Below are 6,952 nucleotides of genomic sequence, written 5' to 3'. Positions count from 1 at the left end.
CAATGATCCTAGGAACAAGTGTGCGTGTCCAGGAACTGAGCAAGCTGTAGGAGTTGGCACAGCCAGCTGTTTCTGCAATTCTTGTCATCTTGTCAAGAACCATTTGCTTCTTTTTTTTTTTTTTTTGAGATAGTCTCACTATGTTGCCCTCCTTAGAATGCTATAGCGTCACAGCTCACAGCAACCTCCACCTCTTGAGCTTAAGCGATTCTCTTGCCTCAGCCTCCCGAGTAGCTGGGACTACAGGCACCCACCACAATGCCCAGCTATTTTGAGGTTGCAGTTGTCATTGTTGTTTAGCAGGCCTGGGCTTGGGCTCGAACCCTCCAGCCTCAGCATATGTGGCTGGTGCCCTACTCACTGAGCTACGGGCACTGAGCCAAGAACCTTTTGCTTCTTAAATGCACAGTTTGCTGCATGTGGGTTTTCCTCCAAACATAAAGTATAAGGACAATCAGAGGAAGAAAAATCAACATGTAAGACCATTCTCTCTGGGTCCAATATGGCGGTGCTCAGTGGCAGTGTGAACTGTGAGGAGTTCGCCAAGTTCCAGTTGAAATGGTTGCAGTCAGAATTGAATGTTGAAGAAGTTGTAAATGACGGGAGCTGGAAGGTGTTTAATGAACGCTGCCAAATTCACTTCAAGCCACCAAAGAATGAGTAAAAAAAAGGAGAGATAATTTTTATTTAAAGGACCAGGTCATCTCATAAGAGCTAAGCATGACAGATATCAACAGGCAGGCTTCCTAGGATGATTTCTGAGCCAACAGTCCAAGACCTTTTGTTGATTTCAGCCTCGCTTAGCCAAGACCTCAAATATAAATAATTCTGATAATTATGGAGAAATCAACTGCTATTTTATACTGATTCTGTAAAAAAAAAAAACAAAACAGTTTTGTATCTGGCTTGGTGCCTGTAGCTCAAGTGGCTAAGACACCAGCCACATACACCAGAGCTGGCGGGTTTGAATCCAGCCCGGGCCTGCCAAACAACAATGACAACTACCACCAAAAAATAGCTGGGCATTGTGGCAGGCTCCTATAGTCCCAGCTCCTTTTGAGGCTGAGGCAAGAGAATCCTCTAAGCCCAGGAGTTGGATATTGCTGTGAGCTGTGATGCCATGGCACTCTACCCAGGGCAACAGCTTGAGGCTCTGTCTTAAAAAAAAAAAAAAAAAAAATCATTCTATCCATGAACTGGATTTTTTTTTTTTTTTTTTTTTTTTTTGTAGAGACAGAGTCTCACTGTACCGCCCTCGGGTATAGTGCCGTGGCGTCACACAGCTCACAGCAACCTCTTAACTCTTGGGCTTCAGCAATTCTCTTGCCTCAGCCTACAGGCGCCCGCCACAACGCCCGGCTATTTTTTGGTTGCAGTTTGGCCGGGGCTGGGTTTAGAACTCGCCACCCTCGGCATATGGGGCTGGCGCCCTACTCACTGAGCCACAGGCGCCGCCCTTTTTTTTTTTTTTTTTTTTAAGACAGAGTCTCACTCTGCTCTCCTGGCTAGAATGCTGTATCATCCTAGCTCACAGCAACCTCAAATTCCTGGGTTCAAATGATCCTCCTGCCTCTGCCTCCCAAGCAGCTGGGGACTACAGGTGCCTGCTATAACACCCAGCTAGTTTTTCTATTTTTAGTACAGATAGAGTTTTGCTCCTGCTCAGGCTAGTCTCAAACTCCAGGTGGGAAGGCTAAAAGGATCTTCCCACCTTGGCCTTCCAGACTGCTAGGATTACAGGCATGAGCCACCGTGCCCAGCTCATGAACTGGACTGTTGAAGGGCAAATTGGCTAACAACCTGTGTAAATCCTCAACAGGGTTTCTCATCAGCATAGTTTGAGAACTCCTGCCTCTTCTGACACGCATGTTATTTATTTAGTAAACATTGTCAGGCACGATGTCTAATGCATGTAGTCCCACAAGGTGGGCAGATCACTTGAGGCCAGATGTTTGAAACCATAGTGAGATCATGGGCAACATAGTGAGATCTCTATCTCTACAAAAAATAAAAAACTTAGCTGGGCATGGTATTGTGCAGTCCCAACTACTGGAGAGGCTGAAGAAGGAACACTTGAGCCCAAGAGTTTGAGGTTGCAGTGAGCTATGATGTCACCACTACACTCTAGCCAGGTTGACAGAGTGAGATTCTGTCTCAAAAACAAACATGTAAGCTCCACTGTAAATCAGCACGATGCTGTGGCCTAGGATTATGGCAGTGAACATTTCACCTGAGCATTCAGACCACGGTAGCTGCATGTGTGTACAGATGTGAGCATTGTACACACCACAGACACATCCCCTTTGTACCTGTGGTCAAGGAAGCTGTTCTCACCAGTGGGCTTCATGACAATATCAGGGGCCACCAGCCACCTCCCTTTGAGGAACAGAGCTATTTCCCTCATGACCCTCTTGACTTTCTGCTCTGCTGGAGAGGCTGGACTTCAATCTGAGGTGCCCAGACCCAGCATAGAGGGTCTCATCCAAGTTCCATTTTCCAGATTGGGAGCCCAAGGCTAAAGTAGATCCCGTGTGTCCAGGACAGAGGTTGCTGACCTGAGAATGCCTTGCTCCTGTTTGGGGGATAAGTGGCCTGTATAATCATTAATTCTGATGGCTCAGGCACTGGTCATTCATTTACTGATAAATCCAAAGTCTGTGGCCAAAAGAACTAAGGCTGCTTTGGGCTTTTCTCAGAAATCATCTTTTCCCCCTAGCTCCCATCTTCATGTGTCTCCAGCTTATGTAGCCCCCTTCCATCATGCTGGTCTCAAGGACCAGGCCTGAGAGGTCCCATGCTCATATTCTGGGCCTGGAGCTTATCTTCAGGTTCTGGGAGCCACACTTTAGGTCTATCTGCAACTGGGCACTCCAGGCCCTGCACTCTAAACTCAGGTCTAAGCTCTGGGTTCTGGACGCTAGCCTCAGACTTCTAGTCTCGTGGCTCTAGTTAATAGGCTTTGGATGTCAAGCTTGGGGTTCTGGTTCTAAGCACTGGACCCAGGTTTCTGGTTCTGCGCTCCAGTCTCCAATTCTAGATTCCTAACTCCAGATTCTGAGCCCTAGGCTTTTGGCTCCAAGTTCTGGTTTCTGGGCTCCTAACTCCAGTTCCAGGCTTTGGGCTTCAGGCTGCAAACTCCAGTTCCATAATCCAGGCTCCAGGTTATAGTCTGGGTTCCAAGTTCTTTCAGTCTCTTGGCAATGGGACAGGAACATGATGTCCTCCCCAGCTAGTGGAGTAATCCCCACCCATGTATCTTAGCTGTGCAGGACTTCTTCTGACAGCTAGCACCCTAGGCTGGCCTGAAGGTGGGATGCTGGTTCCATGGCAATCCTCACTTTGCTTTCTGTCTCTGATCTAGCCTCAATCCAGATCTCTGGAGATAGGTACAGTTTTCACAGTTAGATAGATGCATTCATGCTCCAAGCTCTTCCTGGGCCCCACTAGAACCATGGAGGGTAGGAATGATGCTCCCTGAAGTTGTGCAGCCTGTAGTCCTGTGCCTAGCCTGAGTCATCAGGCTCAATGTAACCAACTATGTGTGTTCCTCCCTACCTGGGCTTTTGTTTCCCTGTGGAAGCTGAAGTCCAGCCCCTATTCCCCCTCAGAAGCCTGGATCACCTGACTGCCAGGGCAGACCCCCCACAGGGCACGCCTTGTGCTCATCTAGGGGTAGGGGTTGCTTCCCCAGGGTGCACTGACCCACTGCTGCATCAGCACTTCTAGCAGGGGCTGTACGTGAGCAGCCAGCACCTCCACATGCCCCTACCCTGGCCAAGAATGGAGGTCACTGTGTGCTCTGTGCTCACCCAGAGCCCAGCTTGTATAATACCCCTCCCCAACCCCAAAACAGTTGGCAAGGGTGGGGAGCACAAGAGACAGGCAGGAAGATTGTCTCTCAGAGCCTGTGTCCTCTGTGAAATGTGCTGCGAGGACTCAGAGCAATCAACAAATAACTATGTTCTCTCCCTTTGTTCATGCTGTGTGCTGGGCGGACAGGGCCAGCCCGTCCTGGCTTCCCATCTTGTACAGCAGGAGCAGCTCTACCATCTACTGACCACCTAGGCATCAGCTCCAGGCAGTAGCTGTTAAACATAGCCCCATGGGCTGACCAGCTGATGTCCCTTTTCCCTTCCCCAGGTCTGAGGGGGAGGCTGTGAGCCTGAGCCTCTCTCCCTGCAGATGGGGCCTGGCGAGGCTGGGATGATGAGGGCCCAGCTCAGGGCCTTGAAGGATTCTGGGAACAGTAAAAGTGGGAGGAGGGAGCCCGGGGCTGCTTCAGCGGATGTGCTGGGGTGGGAGTTCCAGAGGAGATTAAAGCAGAGAGGCACAGCCAGCTAGCCAAAGGAAGGATTGGGATCTACCAAGGGATGGTGGGTCAGCAGGGACAAAGAAGGGTTCTTGAGGAGTTCTTTATATTATTATAATAATTTTATTTCATTGATTTTGTTTCAAAATATTAAGAGGGTACAAATGTTTTTGTTACATGGATACCTTGTATAATGCTTAAGTGGGGGCTTTTAGAGTGCCCCTCACCAGAATAGTGCTCCTTGTACCCAGTGGGTAAGGTTTTTCCCCTTTACTCCCTTCCTAACCTTCTCCCTTCTTGGTTTCTAATGTCCTATACTTCTTTTTGTGCCCACGTGTGCCCATCATTTAGGTCCCAATTATTAGTGAGTACATATGTGTTTGTATTATTATAATTATTTATTTCACTGTTTGCTTTTTATTATAATTATTTTAAATAGCATCCTTTAAAAAGAAATAAAGCTAAGGTGAAAGCCTCCTTTGACCACTACCCCCTATCCTGGTCCCCTCCTGTCTCCCTGTAAGTTTGGCATGTATCCTTCTAGAACATTCTGTCTCCTTTCTGTATGCTTTTAAATGACTGTGTGTTTGTGGTTTATATAAAGGTATCATGCCATATGTATCACTCTGCTTTATTTCACAGAATGATAACACATCTTAGAGAATTAGGACATGCTGTACTCAATTCTTTATCTGGTGTGTGATATTACAGAGCACGGACACACCACAGCGTGTTTTATTATCCCCATTCCCAGCCACATTTGGTGGATTTGCATTTTGGGGTCCCAGTAACCCTGCAGGGACAGGCCTCCTCTTGCCTGGAAGTAAGTGATTTTCTAGTGGCATTGCTGGTATCGCATGCTGTTTTTAATTTTTAGCAGAAACTCCCAAATTGCCCCTCAAAGTAGCCATTTCAAAGTACTCTCCCTGGAAAGGGCTGCAGCTCCCCATCAGGGGTTTCTACAGTATCCAGGCTCTCCTTACAGTATGTCCTCACATTAGGCAGCCTGAGTGGTGGAAATTCTCTGGCAAAAATTCCTTGCATGGGCTCGGTGCATGTGGCTCAAGCGGCTAAGGCGCCAGCCACATACACCTGAGCTGGCGGGTTCAAATCCAACCCAGGCCTGCCAAACAATGACGGCTGCAACCAAAAAATAGCTGGGCGTTGTGGCAGGTGTCTGTGGTCCCAACTACTTGGGAGTCAGAGGCAGGAGAATTGCTTGAGCCCAGGAGTTGGAGGTTGCTGTGAGCTGTGATGTCACAGCACTCTACCCAGGGCAACAGCTTGAGGCTCTGCCTCAAAAAAAAAAAAAAAAATTCCGGGCGGCGCCTGTGGCTCAAAGGAGTAGGGCAACGGCCCCATATGCTGGAGGTGATGAGTTCAAACCCAGCCCGGCCAAAAACTGCAAAAAAAAAAAAAAAAAAAAATTCCTTGCACGATCCTGGGCTAGTCACTTCCCCTCCTGCAGCTCAAGTTCATCTCTACCAAGTTGTCTTGTTGTGAAGGCAAAAATGACATAAAGGGTGGAGTATGTCTAACTTGGGGACCTCAGAAAATGTGAAGTACTTCCCCTGCAGGAGCTGATCTCCATAGGTGCTTTTCCACGTAACCCATGACCCTTTTCTCAGGGGCAATTCTGCTGTTCCCTAAGAGTAATTGGCATCACTGCTGGGTCTGCAGAGGTGCAGGATTGGGTGAAGTTTGGGCTTGGCCTGCAAGATCTGCCAACTTTGTGAAGATAGGTCATCTCTCATCTGGCACCCCTACCTTTGTATCCTGGGGGACAATGAAGTGGTCTCCTCCCACAAGGGAGAATCCCCAAGTCCCAAGAGGTTTCAAGGAAGTTCTGTGGCTAGTCAGGGAAGGGATATGGGTCTATCTTTCTACTCCCATCCCTGGCCCCACATGTGACATTGATCCTATGTAGTACCCTGTCGGGACCCCAAATGCCCTGCTGTCCCTGTATACTTTGCCGAGGTTGAGATGGTAGCATCATTTGTCAGCTCACTAGGCTAAGGAGCTAGAGCATTAAATAAGATGGACAAGGTTTTTACTCTCAGGGTACGAGTATAAATAAGTAAACAAAGTAATTGCAGAGTGTGGAAAGTGCCAAGAAGGAAGAAAACTGCCTAGAATGACAGAGAACAAAGTTGGGGAGCCCCTCACCAGTCATGTAGGGCGACAAGGGAAGGATCCTTTAAGGTGTTTAATTAAGGTGAGCTCTTCAATGAAGCACCCTATACAGAATTTATTGGATTGTAGGAGAAAGCCTAGGAGTGGTTAATTGCAGGTATGGCTGAATTTTGTCAGGAATCGCCTTCCATCTCTGTCTTGCTCCCATGCGTTGGCTGCATTCAAGTGCAGGTTCTCTTCCTACAGATCCTTTCTACAGATCCACAGCAGACAGTAGAAAATGCCAGGATTGGGATTCTCGTTGGAAGTGGTGTCTGAGGATCATTTCTGAACCTAACTCTGATTGACCAGGAGAATGAAGCTCTCTGATTAACCAGGGAAATGGAGTGCTCTGATTGGCCAAGCCTACCAGGGGCCAGGTTACCCTGATCAGATGAAGTGGAAGTTGCAGGCCGAGGTCCGAATCCCCTATAAGATGCCAGTGTGGGCTTGCAAACCCCAATGGTTTCT

This window comes from Nycticebus coucang, chromosome 17 (assembly GCF_027406575.1).
Source record: "Nycticebus coucang isolate mNycCou1 chromosome 17, mNycCou1.pri, whole genome shotgun sequence".
Classification (NCBI taxonomy): domain Eukaryota; kingdom Metazoa; phylum Chordata; class Mammalia; order Primates; family Lorisidae; genus Nycticebus; species Nycticebus coucang.
This window is presented reverse-complemented; position numbering follows the sequence as displayed.